The 19,792-nt window shown below is 47.7% G+C and overlaps 1 protein-coding gene across 26 annotated transcripts in view; it reads left to right on the forward strand.

Moving 5' to 3' along the window:
* Positions 1-19,792, forward strand: part of C11orf24 (chromosome 11 open reading frame 24) — an 86,059-nt gene that overhangs the window by 46,847 nt on the left and 19,420 nt on the right. For 4 of the 26 annotated variants that reach the window (XM_025150975.3, XM_046942345.1, XM_046942342.1 and 1 more), the window contains exons 1-2: positions 18,398-18,573; positions 18,848-18,991. The gene's annotated coding sequence lies outside the window, so the exon portion shown is untranslated. Of the gene's footprint in view, positions 1-15,609; positions 15,740-18,397; positions 18,636-18,847; positions 18,992-19,792 lie in introns of those variants that run through there. The other 22 variants (XM_004941482.5, XM_003641373.6, XM_004941484.5 and 19 more) reach the window with 7 other exon arrangements.

Below are 19,792 nucleotides of genomic sequence, written 5' to 3' on the forward strand. Positions count from 1 at the left end.
CAGAAGCACTTACTCAGAGGTTACCACAAGCATCACTTGCCATGAAGAATCATTCTGAGCCTGGTTCCGTGTTGCAGCTTCAGCCTAGATGAGGTAGCTTACTTAGACTATGACAAGAAGATTTACCTACTATATAGGCAGCTTCCTGGCTCAATGTTGATAAAAAATGTATCTTTAAAGCTGGTTCTTCTTTCTTTACATCATGACTTTTTTTAACGCTTTTACTGAGCGAATCTCAAAGGAATGTTGCCAAGACACCACATTCACTACCAGTAAGATTTATTTCTTAATTACTTCACTTGTCTTTTTTTGGCATTTTAATATTTTAAGGGCATTTTCTATTCCTGGTATTGTTTTTGCTGAGAGATGAGGACACCCATGGAAGGGTACATCTGGCTTCCCTCACGTGAAGAGTGGGCTCTGCCACATTTCCCATGATGCTGGCAGGAAGGCGACTCTTTCCTTTAATTCCCTTTCCTTATCTTAGGTAGTGGTTGAGTTAATGGTGATGCCGGCCAGAGCCCATCAGCCCTGGGGAGAAGGGGCAGGGAAAAGGTTTTCTTCTCTGGTGCAGGAGTTCCCCTCAGTCTTCCCTGCTTCCCAAACTCTGATCAAGGACTAAAGTTTGAGATGACGAATAGTGAATCATATGCAGTAAGAGCACAGGAACCTCTGATGAGCTGATGTTTCCTGACCAAGCAATGCTTTGCCAAGCAATTCCCTCCCCTCAGCTCTTTCTCTGCTTCCGTTTGCTGTGCCAAATGCTAGAAAATACTGTGTGGTGGTGTTGCTATTTGCATATCATTATTCTGTTTTAAAGAGAAGCTGAGGCAGCTCTGCTGAGCTGGAGCCTAGAAAGGAATCACAAGGGAAATGCATCTGTTTGCTGCAGTGCAAATGGTGCAGCATCCATCCTGACCTGTTATGGGGCTGAGCCCAGGCATGTGTGGACTGCTATCAATTGTGCCTGTCTTCTGCTGTCAGTCTGTGAGTATAAAGAGCAGAAAGGAAATCTAAACAGCCCTGATCTGTTTTCCCTAGGCTGCAGTTCAGCCTCTCTCTGTACACATACCTTTTGTACACTAGCAGGTGATCACTGTTTATGTAGAAAGAATTAAGCGTGGTCCTTTTCTCTAAATGTTTTCCCCAAGGTGAGCAGTGCAGCAGAGAACACAGCATAAAAGACAAAGCCTCCTGCAGCACTTAGGCTCAGTTACATTGCTGCAGTCTCAGTGTGTGGCCACGTGCCACTGAGGAAAAACTGGTGTGTGCCAAAGGATCCAGGTCTAATCCTCCTTTCCCTGATGTTTTGGAAACCAGTGCTTTGAGCTCTGGGCAACACTACGTCCTGTGTCTGTGAGCCTGGGGGACCCCACTGGGTGCAAACAGCAGTGTGCAGTCCTGGATCATCAAGCACTGGGCTCCCTATGGAGACAAGGACAGGGCAGGGACTCCCTGTCAGGTAGGGCACAAGGAAAGGGCTGAGGATCTGGCCCTGGGAACAGAACCTTTGCTTCTGTCTGCAGCAGAGCATATCCCTGAAAAGCGCCATCCCACTCTATATCCATCCTTTCTTTCAGTCTGGAGGGTCCTTTCTACTCTGATTAACCCAAGACTTCCTCTAGTACCTAACACCCAGCTGTGTGGTGCCTGTTGATGACCTTCAGGGTAAAGGCCTTGAGTTTTCCAAGTGCTCCTGACCCTGTTCAGGAGGGAAAATAAAAGCGTTCAGCTTTCCAAAACTCTTCAGCTGAGATGTCAGTTGGCAGCAGACTTTGAGGAAAAAAAAAAGAAAAAAAGCAGGACTGCCAGTCTCAGGGAAGCACTGGTGAAGCTAAATGCATTAGTTGAAACAGCCGCAAAATGATCTGTTCCAGCAGCTGTGTTGTGCACAACAGGAAGTCCTGACACGATTACAGGCTCCAAGACCTATCCACAACATACAGGGACCTGCTGATGGTAAAGGAGCATCTGTGAATGCTGTTGATGCCTGAAATCAAAACAAAAAGCGAACTGCTGCCTCTGGTAAACACTATCCCTATGTGAGAAATGTAGTTTTATCCTTTCGCCTGGTTGAATGGTCTAATTAAAGCAATCCAGCATTGGTGAAGTGTCCCAGGCCAATGCAGAACTAGTGTGGGACTAGTACCCAGTCTTCCTGTGGGGCATCTCACAGAATCATAGAAGCAATAAGGTTGGAAAAGATCTCTAAGATTATCTAGTCCACCTGTCCAGCTACCACCAATATTGCCCACTAAACCATGACCCTCAAAACTGCACCTACCCTTTCCTGAAACACCTCCAGGGATAGTGACTGCACTACCTCCGTGGGCAGCCTGTTCCAATGCCCCTCTAGTTTCTAAGAATAAACGTTTCCTAATATCCTACCTGCACTTCCCCTGGTGCAACTTGAGGCCATTCTCTCTTGTTCTATCACTGTTATCCAGGAAAGGAGGCTGACCCTTACCTCATTACAACTTCCTAACAGGTCACTGTAGAGAGCGATAAGGTCTCCCCTGAGCCTCCCATCTTCTCCAAACTGAACAATCCCAGTTCCATCAGGCACTTCCCCCAAAAACTTGTACTTTTGAGAGGGAACAGCTCTGTTGCCCTTCTCTAACACACTGCAGGACCTCAATGTCTTTCTTGTATTGAGGGGCCCCACACTGAACACAGCACTTGAGGTGCAGCCCCACCACAGCTGAGTATAGGGAGAGAATCGCCTCCTTGCTCCTGCTGGCTGTACTATTGCTGATACAAGCCAGGATGCTGCTGGCCTCCTTGGCCACCTCGGCACACTGCTGGCTCATGGTCAGCTGAGCATTGAACAGCACCCCCAGATCCTTTTCTCATGCCAGACTGAAAGACCAAACCTTGCTGTAGATTCAGCTCTGGGGCTCTTCTCCCCTTCAGAGGCCTGTTACCCTCAGAAACCACTCTGGCTTTTCTCACCTTCTGTGCTTTATGGTACAAGGCTGGCAGCCACTGGTTGCTTTGCCTTGTGCCCACTCCAAGAAATAACACAGCTTTGCTGCAAGCCAGCAGCATCTAGCTCCAGCAGAGCTAAGAAAGGACAGAATCTAGTCTCTTGGCTATACACTCCCATGACAGTTGGTTGTAAGTCTCAAATGTATGCAGGGCTATAGCACTTTCACCAGCAGGCACAATCCCGAAGTTCCTGAGCTGGATGAGCAGTGCAAGATTGGTAACAACAGCAGTGAGTTCCAGCAGTGATCCAGTTACCACTGAGTAAATGTAAGGCAGCAAATCAGGTCTGAGAAATCCAGGAAAACCAAACAACTGAGGAAAATATATGAGAGCAGTTATGTATGCCTACGGCATATATAAGGCCAGGAGGGAATCACCAAGGATGAAGTGAAACAGAGGTTCCTGGTCCGTGGGCAGAAGTTAGGGGTCCCAGGTGAAGCTGATTAAAGTGATTAAGGCCCATGGATGTCCTCATGGCCCTGTCACAGTGCTGCAAATGACTCTTGAGTATAGTGGCTTCCTCTCCTGTGTCTTACAATGGACAATCACAAACACCTAAAGTGGAGCATAGGAGCAGAGCATGCCTAGAGTCAAATTTCTCAGCATTTTTGCAGTCTCAAAGAATGTATGGTTTAGGAATGGCCTGAGCCACGTGTAGCATCTCTGTCTTGGTGGATTTGTCTTCCTTGAACCCATGTAGTCTTTCCCATCCAGCATCCACCACGTCCTGATGTGGGTGGTTCTGCAGCTTCATTGCCCATCCTGAATGTGTTGAATCTGCCACCTGTTATCTTCATTGGAGCCTGCTGAACTTTCGTATCAGAGGAGGCAGTGGTTAGTTATCTCTGTATTTCCCATACCATCTTGAACCACTTAAATCATGTCAACAGGCATAGGATGGTGGAAGGTGGCAGATTGTGTACTCTGATCACTGCAGTCAGTCAACATGGAGTGCTTTGGTAGAAGACTCTGTATCTCCTCTCTTCCTTTGAAGCAGCTGCTTTTGGAATTTGATGGTGTAGAGGAAAAGAGATGGAAGTACCCAGGCAGATACTTCTCTCTAGTCTTGCAACTGCGAGACTTTTTCAGAGAAAAGGAAGCTACTAGCACTCTGAAACCACAACATCTCTTGCCTTATCCTAGGCTGGCTGGTTGCCAGGCCAGTGAGGCAGATCAAATCCCATCACATCTCACTGCTTGCAGTGACCTGATGCTGAAAAATGCAGTTTTTCTGTCCATGTCTTTACCTGCTACCTATCTCCTGAGCCACCCTTTGGGAATTCAGTTTGAAGCAGAGGGATATTCAGCCGTGCTCTACTCTTCTCCACAGAGATGAGTATTTTTTTAATATTTTATTTATTCATTGAAGTCAGAGCTTTTGGAAAACAACCCCTGCTCTCTCCAAAATGCTGCTTGAGAGCTTATGGAGATACAAAGAGGGAGACTGTGGTCTCCGTTTTAAATGACGCAGGAGCAGGCTGCACCTCCCTGCTTTCTCTCTGCCTTTTTGTCCTTTAAATTTTATTCTTCAACTCCTGATGGGGCCCTGGAGATAATTCCTTCAGACAGCCAGTCCTCAGCAGCTTAGAGGATACTACTGCCTGCACAAGAGCAGCTGGACCCCCTCTGCATGCCCATGGGGCTAAAATGCGCTGATTATTTCACTGGAGAAGGTGGAAGGGGAGCGACTCACTGTGCCTGCCTCCCCAGCCTCAGGACACAGAACAGCTTAACCCCTGCACTGCTGCACCTCCTGCTCTGCTCTTGTTCTGGCCAGAGCGTGGGTGCAGCTTGGGACAAACCCCGGTGCTGCAAGAATGCTGCCACTTCTGTAGTGGTAGAGTTGGTAGGAGAAAAAGAGATGAGTAATGACAAGACTGTGGCAGATACAATTAAAGGTGCTATCAAACAGCAAGGCAGAATGCAGCATTGAAAGCTTGAAGCATCTGCAATTAATGATCTAAGGGAGATAGCAGAGAGGAGCTGTGGCAGGAGCCCCACAGGGTGCGGGATGCCCATGCTGCTGTGGCACATGCCAGAGAAACTGTCCTTTAAAGGTGGTCCCTGGGTCCTCCAGCCCTCAGTTTGCAGGAATGCGAGTGCAGGCTCGCCAAAATTCTCTGTGGTGGTTTGCAAGCAGACTCAGAAACTGATTGTAGTGTCCTCCCCATTTGGATCACTCTGGCTCTTGCTCTGAAGTACTCCCATTTGCACCTAAACACCAGCATGTGAATGGAGTCAGTCTGTTCCACGTCTGCAGAGCTCTTCATTGTATCCCAAGCAAGAAAATATTTGCAAAGGAGGGTTTTCTACCCCTCTGTAGAACCTCCACTTCTCATCCCTCTGCACAGAGTGCAGCCTTCTCTGCTGGGCACAGCCACATCCAGGACAGAAAGGGATGCGCTGCAGATACCTCAGCAGCCTGTGCTGCTCCTCCCCTGCTTGCAGCGCTGCTGAGCAGCATCAGCATGAGGGAGCTCTGAGCTGAGCTGTCACAACGAGAGCAGGAAGCTGTGGGGAGAGAGAGAGATGCGTGGCGGACACCTGCTGTTGGTATGTTGAGGAGGGGGGAAAAAGCAAAGTTCTGGAGGAGAAATGTTGCCTTGTGGTAATACCACAATAAAGGCAGGGGAGGAGGGAAGCCTGTCCCTTCCCAAAGGGAGGTTTCAGCATCTCTCACTCTGCCGTCTTTTATCGGGACTCCACTGCACCCCTCGGGAACTGTTTAATCATCTTTGGACTGGACTTATGTCAGTAGGAATCAGCAAAGGATGACAGATGAGGTGGGAAATGTCAGCAAACCAGTGATGCCTTTTCCTGCCCAATCCTTCCTTTTTGCTTTGAATCCAAATATCTGCTGCCTTTACACAGTGTGGGATTTTTTCATCCATAAATACCATGTCTCTCCCCCACTCCCACCCCAGAAAAGCAAAACTTGGGGCATCCTCCAGGAGAAAATTTCTCTCACAGCAGTTTGTGAGCCGCCACACTTACATAAGGTTTGGCATTCTTCCCTTTCTGCCTCCCATTTCCTTCTCACACTCTCTAAAATCTTGCAGACTCATTTGTTTTCTCTCTTGCGTGTCCTTGGCAGATGCTTCCCTGCTCTATGTTCTTCTGAGGTGTGAGCAGACCTTGCATTCACCTGTCCTGCACTGGCACTCCTGATGGTGCCAAGTGGACATTTTCTGTCTGCAGCATAACCAAGGCCATATTTGCAAACCCACGCTGGTGTGGTGCGAGAGCTCTGATTCATTCATGTATCATTCAGTGATAGGCCTTTAATTCAACCGGTGGAGTCCTGCAGTGATGAATCAGTTTCCAACTGACAGAGACAGACTGCAAACTCAAGTGTAAGACATGAATTTGTTAGGTCCAGCTACTTTATGTATATAAAGGTTTAGTTATTCTTTCCCATGGTAACTTTTAAAGGGAAAAAAGACGTTTTGCCATTTATTGTAGTAGTTATAAAATGAGAGCAAGATGTAGGTTTGGAGATCTGGACTGTCTTCTAGGCAGGGAGCTATCTTGCCTCCTAAATCTCATGTGTAAACATAGACCAGTTTGCAATGAAAGAACCCGCATGTTCCTCTATACATTATTCACCCACGAGGAGCCTCTGTTTATGCAGATTTCCAGCAGTCAACTGTCCATCCTAATCCAGCAGCCAACACTGCAATCCAAGCTGTGTGGAAGGTTGTCTGTTGCCGTGGCTGTTTCCATCGGTGAAAGCTCCCTGCCTTAAGAGGGGCAGTGATTGCCTGTAACACACCACTAAGAGGAGTGGTTCCAGGAGCAACTGATTACACCTGAGATTACAGCTGAGAAAACCCTGCAGGCTTGAGCTCCTGGGAAATCCAGGAATCTCTGACCTTGCACATTTTGCTCATTTCTCTGTCAACTGATGCTAAATCCACACTAGTGAATAGCAAAGAAGGAAGAGGCTGCTGGCAAAGGGTGAGTTTGACAGCATTGCTGGAGCCCTTCAAGCCCTTCTGTTCTCTTTTGGCAGCCACTGCGGTCCAGCCCTGAGGGGAAGACCTTGCTAGCTGATCTGGAACGTGGTTTTTTTTGCATTGCTGCTGACTCAGCTCACCTGCAAGGTGAATTCTGAACCTGACCTATCCATTAATGTTTCCTTCAATGTCTAGGGAGCCAGAGGATGGGAGCAGACCATTTGTCACCCCCAAATCAGAAGAAACACTTTGAAAGGTTCACTTGGAAATTGAAATGTTTGTAGGTTAGAGGTCAGACTTTCAGCTATTTTACCCTTGAATAGTCCCATATGGGTTGGCATTGGCAGGAACCAGCAACCTCTAGTGCATACAGGCATGCTGCATTACGCATCTGAAATGCATGGCCATGCATGAATATTGCCGGAGTCAGGCAGAAACAGCTGCAAAAACAGCACCAGGTTTGGATGGAATATGAAGTGACCCCATGTACCGACAAAGGCATCAGGACACGAGCTGCAATAGGGGGAGGAATTATTTCTGAGTGCACAGCGGGACTTTTCTGTCACTGTTGGCTTTGGGGCTTTTAGCCCTGCTATGACAGTGAGTGCAGTTGTCAAAGTGTGGGTTAGCTACTAATTCTAATTTGTGTACTGATTTTTTCTAACCAATAGAGCATTAGTTAGGGATCAAATCACTGCTCTGCTCTACCTACACAATTTGTTGGATGCAGAGAGAGCAGTAAAAGGCTTAGCTCAGCTGTGCCTTGATTGTGAAGGACTCAAGCCTTATGGAGTTGAGATGGGAAAACTTGGACAGATGTCTGCAGAGGGCTAGGGAGTACGATGGCATTCGTACAAAGGGTTGCTTTCCAATGGGGCTGCTGAGGTGGGGGGGCAGCATCTGGTTGCACAACCTGGAGGTACAGGGGAGCCCATTCTAGGCTGCTGCTCTTTGTTCAGCCCTGTGGAAGGGCCTCCATGCCTTTTCACTTCCCTTTCATGTATGCTCACTTGCCTAATGCTGCTTTTTTTCTTCAAACCATTGGCAAAGTGAAACCAGTCTGAAAGCCCAGCTGGAAAAATATGGCCAATAACAATTTTAATTCTTATGTGATGAGCAATGTCTGCTGGCAGCTAGCAAGCTGTTGACGTCAAGCTAGCAGAAGTCAGAGAGGAGGCTGCATAATGCCATGCTCTGCAGTGACGTCAGCAGGTGATAATTCTGCAGCCTGAAAGTAGTTCCCAATACAACTTTAGATAGTAACTCACCCTTTCTGGTGCTCAGTGGGTGGGCAACTGTGGAGCTGGTCTTGGCAGCAGGGAGTGCTGCCCAGTTATGCAGTGTGACTGAGATCCCAGGGTAGAGAGAACTGTACAGTCAGCCGAACAGTGAATTATTTAGCAATCGGTTAGTTTAGGTTTATCTGGCCATCCATGGTGACAGACTGTTTGTGTTGGCTAATAGAATCTACAGCCCTTTTAAAACTCTTACCTTTGTTACTAAATGTGCTAATCAGATTCCAATGCTCCGAGCTGAAGGAGGATCTTGCTGTGAAAATTCTTTGCCTTGGAAATCTTATGGTATAAAGAAGAGAGATGGTGAGCAGGTGGGGGAAGCACAGAGAGCTGGGGCACAGTGAGGTGGCCCCATTACACTTTGTTGCGTTTGTACTGAGTGCCCATTCTCTGAAAACAGGCATGTTGGAGGCATCTTGAACTGGCGGCTGGAGTCTCTGATCCCTTTGAAATGCTTGGCATGAAAGGTGAGGGGAAGATTACAAAAGGGGTTTGCAGCAGTGTTGGGAACTGAACTCAGATCCACTGAGTTTTGAATTGGTGTAGTGGGTACAAATTAAACTAATTTTACAAATTAAACTAACTGTTTTGCTAATATCTGGAAATATTACAGTGTTTACTGTGGCACCTCTATTAGCAAAGTCATCCATGGGCCTGAGGGGGGCACAAACAATTCCAAAAACCTTATATGTAGGCAGTTATCTTCACGCATACCACAGAGCAGAGCTACTTGACTGAATTTGATTCCTAGTCCGAGTCCTATGCATTGCTGAGGATGTCATGTGATAGGTATTGGTATCTACTGTATCCTCTTCTCTTGTGATATAATATTACATGCAAATTCAGCATCGCACGATTTCAGCACTGCTGGGGCTGCAAGAAGCACGGCAGGGCAAAGGTACCCAAAGGAAAATAGTGGTTAGGCTGGACTGGAGGTCATGGGAATCTCACCACTGTGTTTCCATCACTCTGCCCCTCCCAGTGCTCTCAAGGTGAAGGTAGCCTCCGTAAGAAAAAAAGGAGAAACCTCCAGAGTCAGAACTACATCATGTTGGATTTATGCCCAGAACTGCCCTATTATGCTGCTTTCAAAAGATAAGTCTATAGCAGCCGGTTGAGGTTTTATGACTGAGATCTCCCCTGAAACACACCTGCTGCTCCTGCAGCCTTGTAAGGAAATGGACATCATCAGAGTAAGCACAGGATCTGAGCAGTACCTTTCTTTGTGGAAGACACCCAGTGAGCACAATGTTTTCCCTGCCTCTTGCAGAGGCTCTAGCCCTTTCAAAGGGAGAGCTGTGACCCATGGTAGTGATGCATGAACGTGATCTGTGATAGGGACTTCGAAGGGTACTAGCCCTCTCTCTCAGGAGCTTTCATTTCCCCTTCTGCACTCCAGTCTATTAAAATTACCGGAGATCGTGTTCTGCTACAGGTAAGTGTCAAAACTACTAAAAATGGTTTGTAATCTGTTAAAAATTCAGGGAGTTTTATCTGGCATTTTTGGTAATTGTGCAGGCTGTGTGAAGTATTTTCTAACTTGCTTGGTCTGCTTCGGATCTGATGTAGCTCGAGTGATGTAGTGAAAAACATTTGCTGCACTTAGTCATTAATGAATGGAGGGCCATATATCTCACTCATTCTGTTAATACTGTGCCAGCATAGATAGGTATTTTCAGTATGTTATGTTGTTACTCGGTGTGTTATGCAACCACTCCAGTTTTGTAAGGACTGCACCCAGCACCGCCTTAATTCAAACAGCATGCTGAAAGCCTCAGATGGAGTGGAACTAAGGACCTCGTGCAGTGTCAGTGGTTTGTTCGCATTGTTTCCTATGCCAACAGCTGTGAACATTTTGTATGGACAGAATTAGTGATGAAACTTCTGATGCTTGAGTTCTTTCTGGTGGCCAAAAGATCAGAGAAGTGGCATTTGTCCACGTTGCTTCATACTGACAGAGAAAAGAAGCCTGCGAGTATATTTGTTTGCTTAAGGGTTTTTCTTTCCTAATGTGACTATGTATTTTTTTTTTTCTGTGCTTTTGCAACACCAGAGATGTCAAGTCCTCTTGTCTTTCTCACTCCTGATGGAATACTTGGAAGGTACCTAAGTGGAGACAAATGTACAGATATACCTCTGGACTCTGAATACAACTGCCTGTTACCAGCCATGAATAATTCCCAGATTCCTCTTCCTGTGCTCTCCCTATAGACCACTCTAGGGTGTACAGACCTTTGATATGAGCTCCCAAGCCAGTAGCACCACCTGCTACCGCCTCACCTGCTGCTCTTTGTCTCTTGGCATGAAAGGCCTGGCTAAGGTTACTGGCTCCAAGGACCTAACAGCTGCTGAACTGGATTATTATTTGCAAGAAAAGGAGCTAGGGAAATAGAGAGACTAGTCACTTACTTGGTGATTTGGTGGTTTTTTTCCCTTTAAATAGGGAAAAGTCATGAGGGTAAAAGGAAAGAAAAGAAGCCTTGTTTGAATTGCTGGTTTTGTGTCCTATCCCTTCATCCCTTTGGTGTAATCAATCTATACAGCTTCTGCCAGCCCAAAGCTTGTTCTTAGTACCTGATAAAAAAGAGTTTTTCTTCTATGCCAACAGAGAATACAGCTGACTGCAGTTAGTCAACATTCTTCATAAAAACAGAAATAGAACACACCATAGCATTTTATTATGGACCTTGGCAATGCTGTATGTAGAAGACAAAGTCGCATCAATCCTCACTCTTCCCCTGTTAACACACCCTCAAGTTGTATTAGCTGTTTTTGCTAAGACTTTTGGAAGGCTCTCTGTGTTTGTATTCAGCTTTTATTTGATCACATTTACCATATCCCTGTCCAAGACACATCCTGTGCCTGTCTCTATTTCAAACCTCTTGTCAGCTTGGAACAAAACTCTTTGTTTCATGGTGTTTGTCCTTCCACATGGTTGTATTAGAAAGCATTTTGATTGAGTGGCCTTATGGCTAAGTAATGCAGATCCTGCCATACCGGAGTGGTGGCAGATACTCCCCTGGAGTCTGTAAGACAATTTGCAGGACCTCACCTGGGAGCATGGCACTGCTCCTGGGCACGGCTGTTGGATGCAGAGCATGATTATTATTATTTGCATCGCTTTTTTTCCCTCTCTGTCATCTTTTATCTTCCTTAAAACAGAATTAGTCCGAGTACCACAGTGTTCTTTTGAGACTTGGTGGAGCTGCTGTAAGAATACTTCTTATGGAACCATTCAACAGCTTCTGCTTAAACTCTTCTTTCCTCTCTCCTCCCCATACCTGTAGACTCTCACTTCTCTCTTTAGAGGTTTCCCTCTCACCCCTCGCAAATACCCTTTGAGCAAGCCGAGTGCACTGCTACAATGGTAGAGCTAAATACCTAGGAACCTAGCTAAATACCTAGGCAAGGAGCCAATAGGACCAGCAATTTCAAGTCCAGTTTAAACCCGGGTATGAACAGAAAGAGCACAGACAGGAGTGTCCCACATGAATAAAGAAATGACCATGGAAAGAGCCCTGATGGGCTGGTCTCTGCATATATGCAAACTGCATTAGAGGGCTGGGACAAGCAGAACAAGTAGGGTTGACATGATTCAGTGTTTGCCAAGCAGTTGTTGTTTTCTGTTTTGAAGGCAGGCTGTGATGTCCTCAGCACAGAGGCTGACAGATGGTGATTTCTGTTATAGCGAATGCGTATTTAGGACTGTCTTCCAATATAAGAACGTACATTTTACTATCATTCAGGAAGCAAAACGTAGGCTGCATATGAAGAGCAACAGATATTTTGTTCCATTAACGCAGACACTTGCAAACTTTGTAGTTTGCTGCTGTGTTAGGCAGTGCTTCGGCATTCACTTTCTGCCTGTCATCTCAAAGAAAATAAAGCATGTGAAGCAAAGAAGGCAAATATTTGCCCACTGATGATTTACGGATACGGATGTCTTATTATTTGAGAGAGAGTCTTGTTTTCTTTCGTGGATTTTTTTCTCCCTAGCGCTGTGGTGTCAGGGTAGGAGAAGAACAGGAGTCATTCTAGTGGGGCAGGAGGGGTGGAAGCCCCGCAAAGTTGCCCAGCATCGCCTCCGCTCCTTGACTCTCTACGCGCAGCGCCTCTTCCTGCCTCTCTGCGTTACGTGTGTGTTTCTCTGTCTCCGTATTGCCATCTACCGGTGAGACTGCCAAGAGGCCACCGGGGATAAAGACCAACCTCCTCCAGCTGAGGGAGGCTCAGCCCCAGCGTGAAGCACTGTACGATGTGGGGCACGTTCCCCACCGGCTAACGCTAGCGGGAGGGCCAGTGCCCCTCAGCTGTAGGTGGGAGGTGGCACATGCATGGTTGGAACGCTGCTGTTCTGCTTCTGCGGTGGGGCTGAGTGTGGAAGAGAACATGGAAGAAAGCCTGAAGCGATCCGAGTGAGTGCTGGTGTCGGGGCACTAGGGACCGAGTTCAGCTCTGCCCCTCCTTTGGTTTCATTCTGCTGTCATCAAAGTGGTGTGAAGGCCAACTTCTATCAAAGATGCTAATTTTGGCTGACATGACTGCAGTAGGTTAATCAAGCAGAAAAAAGAAAGAAAGAAAAAAAAAAGGAAAAGAAGAAAGCAGTGAAAGGAAGAAGCTTTAACCCTTCTCTGTTTCCTCACAAGCTCTTGAAAAGGGAGCTGGTCCCTGAGCCACCCTTGGATGTGTAAGTGCCCCTCCTTGTCTGCCTGCTTTCCAGTCAGTCCTGCTCCCCAGGGGTGTTTGTGCAACCGGCTTCTACCATTCCACTCCTTCTTTGACTCTTCTAGCAGCGCTGGGATTTCCTAGCTGAAGGCTGGAGAATCAACAGAGCTCTGGCAGGCCAGTGAGAAATGTCTGTCGGGGAACCTGGCATGACCCCCATAATTGCTTCCTCCTGCTGCCCTTTCCCCTACCAGCCCCAGGGTAGTTTCCAAATCTCTCCTTGACTGGTATATACCCCACGTGGCAGGGGAAAATCCACAATCAGCTCGGTTAATGTTAAACAGATTACTTTCCCAAACAATTGCCAGAAATTATGTTACTGGTTAACCACCGTCTCTTGCGCTGGCAGTACCTGATGTCAGCAGCGGGATAAAGGCACTGCACAATGCTATTCCTTGTCTTCTGCTGGCACTGCACTGTCCCCCATCTAAAAAGAAGTAGGTGTTGGTGCTGGTGCTATGTCATTAGAGCAGCTACCCCATTCTTCCTCCACTGTTCAGACTGGGTGTTATTTGTTTGGGTTGCTTTATTTATTTGTTTTAAATAGCAATACAAAGAAAGAGAAAAAACAACTACAGACTGTGTAGGCTTGTTAATACAGCCTTAGAGCTTGTCTAAATTCAGTCATAGAATCATAGAATCATAGAATGGTTTGCATTGAAAAGGACCACAATGATCATCTGGTTTCAACCCCCCTGCTATGTGCAGGGTCTCCAACCACCAGACCAGGCTGCCCAGAGCCACATCCAGCCTGGCCTTGAATGCCTGCAGGGATGGGGCATCCACAGCCTCCTTGGGCAACCTGTTCTGGTGTGTCACTGCCCTCTGTGTGAAAAACTTCTTCCCAATATCCGACCTAAACCTCCCCTGTCTCATTTTAAAAGCATTCCCCCTTGTCCTTTCACTATCCACCCTCATAAACAACCATTCCCCCTCCTGTTTATACACTCCCTGGTTTTTTTTAGCACTACACTCCACGCTGAGTTAATCTGTACAGACTTTTGCTCACCTCGTTTTTTAGTATAAAAATGATAAAGCCTGAGGTGGAAAGATGTTGGTAAGAATGGTGTCTTGTAAAAATGCCACTAGACACGAGGCTGGCAGCAGCACTGCCAGGCGTTGCTGGAATAATCTTTGTGTCTTTGAGTTATGCAAGTAGCTACAGTGTCTTCATTCTGTGCCTGTCTAAAGCCAGAATGCTGGTAGCTCAATGGATGCCACTGTTAAGGCAGGGAGCAGAGAGAAAACAATTCAAAATTCATCAGCAAATGCATTGTCTGCACACGCTTAGACTGGACAAAGCAAAACCTCCGCAGTACCGTTTACAGAGCACTCAGTCAGCCCCAACTTCAGCAGCACAAAATCCTCAGGTGCTCTTGGCATAGGATTAAGATCCTGTTCTGTGGTGTGAGGTTCGAAGCAGGAAACACACTTTCACTTGAATAGGTTACACTCCAAATCAGGTGACGTGCAAAGCCTGCTATTTGATTGGAGGAGGAGCTCGACTCCTTCTCACGGCTCTCCTCTCCTAGCAGGACAAACCCATCTTTCAACACAAAGGACCTAGGCTTAAATTCCAGGTTATTACTTCTAAGCACTCTTTAATCCCTCCAAGTCAAAACTCCTCTCAAGAGGGCTCTAGGCAAGGATGGGGTTTGGTGACTACTCTCATGACTTTGTTTCTCCTTCTGGCTGGATTCTCCCTATTCTCTGCCACCCCTCCCAGCAACCACTTTTCTTATTGTTCGGGTTTTTGCTTGTGTTGCTCTCCCAGCCTTGCTTTCTGAAGGGATTGCCTCTTCTTCCCCAGAACACCCTTTGCATCACTTGGGCATTCCTTCCACAAAGTGCATAGCTAGTGCATAGCATTCTGGCATGACTCAGAAGTCTTTATGGATGAGCTAAACACAGCAGAGCAGAAACCAGGTCAACAGCAGTTCTCATGAAAACTTAGCTATACCTCTGTCGTGGCACTTCTGTTCTGCTTCTCTCCCAAACGTTCTACTTCCACGTATGGCCACAGCAATCCCAGAAGGAAAGGTGAGCTTAAAATCCTACTGTGGACAAGGCAGGTTGTATTGATCTGTCATGTTTTGCTTTCCTTTGTGGAGAATTCATCAGTTTACACATTGAAACCATGTCCCTTCTCCTTTTCCACTGCCATCAATAAAGGCAAATCCTGTCTGCTTTGGACTGGCGTGCCATGGGTGAGCCATTCATTTGTACTCAGCTAAGAGATTTTCCAGGTTGCAGCGTGCTAGCAGGGTAATGTCATAGGACTGTGGTTAGAAATTTCTGTCTTACGCCACAGCCCAAAGGCTGTGCTGGAAAAACAGAACACCAGGCACTGTGGGCTCCCTGGGCTTCATTTTAAGTTGGTGGGCACCCCATTGCTGCCCTACCTCTTGCACAGTCCCCTGATGATTGTGAGCCCCAGCTTCCTCCACCCTTGGCCCACATTTCTCTTTATCTCTATCAAAGGGCCTTGCAAGTCAGTGCCGAGAATGCTGGTTGGGTACTGGATGTTACAGCAAACTGTGCCACATGTCAGGTTCAATACGTGTCTGATAACACACTGTTAGAACTGTCTTCCATGCTGCTTCTGAGCTGTGAGGAATTAAAGCAGGCTTTCTCTTGTACTTCAGGGATTGCCATGTCTTCAGAAAGGCGGGACTGCTGGTGGAGCATGAGATCCATTTTTCATGATGAAGCTGCAGTAACATGATGCCAGTGGGACAACGGAGTCTGAACATAACTGGAGCATCCTGATGGGTTGTGAGTAACGTTATATCCATAGTTCAGTGAATGCACAGAGCCAATCTTTTTTAGCTGTTTGCACATATTTAATTCTTCATAATAGCTCAAAATGCAATCATTTGGATGCTCTGTCACTGTGACCAATTCTTTAATTAGGTTAACATTGCTACAAACATGGTTTGTACTACATGAGAATCTTGGCTTTAAAATAAGTTTATAAAGAGTATTTGGAATTTTAATTACGGAATTTAACTTTTAGGTAACTGCTTGCAGTGGATGGAAACCCCTATGCTCAAATCCTATCTGAGGGTTAGCTCAGGGGGCTTAGCTCACTGAAATTGCAATTTGCTTATCTGCGTTTCCACTTGTAGGGACGCTTGTTACATATTTTCACATTTCCCTACAAATACCAAATCCCCTTTGAAATGACAGTCAAGATTCTCATTCCTCTTGATTGAGGGAGCCAGAAGGTTCTGAAAAGACCCAACTGCAAGAGCTGGCAAGACTCACAGTTTGGTGGGACTGAAGTCAGGGTAGTACAACATACAAGACCAGAAAGGAACTCCAAAGCATCAGTATGGGCTTTTTTTCTCCCCTCACAATGTGATTTTCATTAGTCATTTACTCAGCCTAGCAGATGCCAACATGAAAACTATGCAAAGAGCAAATCTCTTCCTCCAAGTGTAAATATTTACAGATCATATTCAGTGGTATTTAGGACTCTGCAAACATATTGTCAACAGTTCTATCCAGTCTCTTCCCTAATTGCTGCCTGAGAGTTGGCAGAGGCATGTCCTCTGTCCAAACATGGTTATGGGGAAAGATAAAAAATGATAGCAGGCTGAATAAGTTTCTGGGTAATTTGACTGGAGTTACCCCAGAGAGAATATGGCCCACAGCAGGTTAAACTCTGGTACTAGAGCTTTTACATAACACACAGAGTTGGAGAGGTGGTCCTCGTGCCCTTAAGGGACAGCTCTCCTCCTGCAAACCATGGGTCTGCCTTGGCACTGCACTGAAAGGGCCATAGCGTAGAGCAGGCGGGTTTCGCCTTCCACATGTTTGAAGGGATGTAATTCCACCTCTTCTTAGCTGTAATAAGAAATGCATGACTATTTTTTGCATTGCCTCACCTGAAGTTTATTTGAGTAATTCAGAAAAGCAAATATTCCTGATCCCAATCACCATCTGCTCTGGAAAAAAAAAGAAAAAGAATATTTTTATTTCTTAAACACAGAACTGCTCTTTGTTCTCTCTCAGTCAGTGCAAAACCCTGTATAGGTTAATGTCTGGGACATTACTTCACTATATTGGAGCCATGTCTGTTTAAACTATGTTCCTAAAGTCTTCCTTCCCCCACCTCTGGCCCAATCCCCTCTGATAGCATTTCAGTACATCCCATAATCTCTGCTCTCCTCACAATCTCTAATAAATACTAACCAATGGAAAAATCAGGAGTGGCTTAGCCCTCATTCATATGCTGTGAAAACTTGCTATTGCCAGCATGTGTCTCAGAGGGAGAGAGGTGAGCAGGGCACACTCGTGACACGTCGTTCTCTTTGTTTGCACGATCACAGCTTTTCTTTAGTACCCGCATTTTCTTTAGTATCTGTATTCTCCTATTCCACATCTGGCCTTCTCCGTATGCTTTATTTATTTATTTATTCATTATTCCTGAGACTGTTTCTGTGAGAAATGCTCCTGTTCCCCACCGCACCAACCCTCGAGGCTACGTGCTGCCCTGCTTTTGCTCCATCGCTGTGCTTGGGCCCGTCAGATACTCTGTTCTACAGCACGCACTCCTTCCCCCCACTTCCAGCTGTCTCTTCTAATTCTGAATAGCTGAGCTTCTTCCTTCCTTCCTCCTTCCCTGGAAAGGAGAGGAAGGAATATCTCAGCGTATGTCAGTATCTCACACGGAAGACGGAATGATCTGTCCATACAGCAGATGCAGACAGTCGTGCTTTAAATCGAGTCCTTAATGCGGAGCTCTGCATTTTGCCTGTGTTTAATTATCCATCGGATCGGGGTATCAACTCCTCCTCCTCGCTGTTCACTTATAAAAGAAAATGTGTGTTCTAAAATTACATCGGAACGCGTGAATGATTTCAGCATCGCTGTCCTTCGTGGCAATGAGCAGCTGAAATCCTAACGGGGTTTGAGGCAGCAGAGGCTCCTTCTTCACCTCATCAACGGCACCAACACCGCACAAAGCACACCGCTACACGGACTGTGCTCCGTACGCAGCGCTGAGCCCCGCACCGCTTTTTGAAGACGGTGCAATGTGGGAACAACCCGAAGGCGCTCAATGCGGGAGGGAGACAGCCCTAAATCGAGCACCTGTAGCTTAGAGGAGGCTGCGCTCGTGCCGTGTCACAGCGCCGGCTGCACGCTGCAGCTCTATTCACACACCGCCTATGTACGTCCCCGTACACACGCAGCCCGGGCGCCCGCAACCCCCAGCGGCCCGCTACGCCCTGCCGACGTCACTTCCGCAGGCGCGTGGCTCTCTCCGCTCGTTGCTTCCGGGGTGAGCCGCTCCGCCTGCGCGCCCGCAGGCTCCTCCCCACGGCTGCCGGAGGGGGCGTGGCTAGGTGGAGGGGCGTGGTCGTGCAGAGAAGGGGCGGGGCTGAAGGCCGGCGGGCCAATGGGAAGAGGAGAGGGGTGGGGGCAGATGCGGTAGCGGGGCGGGGCGCGGCCGATGCATGTGGCGGGGCGCAGCGGCGCGGGGCCGTGGTCCTTCCCCCGGGGGCCGCGCTGGCGCCGGGTATGCGGCCGCCTCCGCCGGGGTGAGTGTTTCTTCCGGTCCGGTGCCGGGCTCCTGGGCCTGAGGGAGCGAACCGCGGGCGGCGGTGAGACCGCTGGGGAGGGCCGGCGTTGGGTGCTCGTCGTGCGGGGCTGGAGGTGACGCGACGTGCGTGGGGAGCGGGGAGCTGCTGGGGTGGTCGGGGAAGATGCGGCCCTGTGTGCGTGGAGGGCTGGGAGCGGCCTCTGTGCTCGGGTGGCGGGCTGCTGCCACGGGTCGGTGCGCTGGGACCTCGCGCACAGACCTAACTGTGTTCTGGGGGAGCTCGGGAGCGGCGTTGCTTTCTTGGTAACCTCTCTTTGTCCCGTGTGTCTCCCAAGAGCTACCCAGCGGTTCCTCTGGTTGCCCCGTAGACCATCCCCGACCTGTGATGGCAGTGGTGCTTGCGGGAGGTTGGAGAGATGTGCCCGGGCACCTCCTGTCTGAATAAATGACATAGGCTGCGTGGAACTGCGATCACCTTTGTAATTGGCGTTCCACTTCGTCCGGCGTTGTGATGGAATCTCTTATCTCTTCATACCTTACAGGAAGGTTCTCAGCAGGCTTAGCTGTCCCCTGGGCGTTGCTGTGGTGCAGGCAGGAGGCTCTGAGCTCCCCGTGCACAATCCTTGGTGCTGGGGTCAGGGCATCCCCTGGCGCCTCTCCGCATTCTCCCAAACTTTGTCTTGGAGGACTGGTCAAGACAAATCCTGTCTCAGTGTCCTTTTGCACAGGGCGGGTAGGTGCCCGTGCATTGGCTGACCCAATGCCTCGGTCATGCAGCAGCACTCTTTCCCAGCTAGCTGAGTTACTTGGCTGCTTATTGAAGGCACACCACGGGAGCACCGACCCTCCCTGCCTGAGCTAACCTGCAGCATTGCTGAGCTGGGTGAACTCCCTGTTAGCGAGCACCCTGGGCCCTTTAGGCCTCAGAGGCTTGTGGCTGGTTGACAGTGAGTCTATAAGATCTGTGTTGATGTGGTGTCTCTCTCAAAAGCGTGTGTATGTCTGTATTAATCTCATTCATTCACCGTAACCATCCACTATAGGTATATTAGTGCAGTCCATTATATAGTAATGGGTGGTTTAGAAGGGATCTTTCCATTTTTATTAGCTTTCACGTCTGAAGAAGATCAATGCACTTGCTATGTGCATCTCCTGCTTGGTTATTGTTTAGATGCATCGTATACATTTATAGGCACAGATCCTTTTTGTATTTTCATGGGGAAAAAGTTTGGACTACGTGCCCCTTAACTTGTAGGTGCAGGCATCTTTGTTTTTTGTTC

The sequence above is a fragment of the Gallus gallus genome, chromosome 5 (genome assembly GCF_016699485.2).
Source record: "Gallus gallus isolate bGalGal1 chromosome 5, bGalGal1.mat.broiler.GRCg7b, whole genome shotgun sequence".
NCBI classification, from domain to species: Eukaryota; Metazoa; Chordata; class Aves; order Galliformes; family Phasianidae; genus Gallus; species Gallus gallus.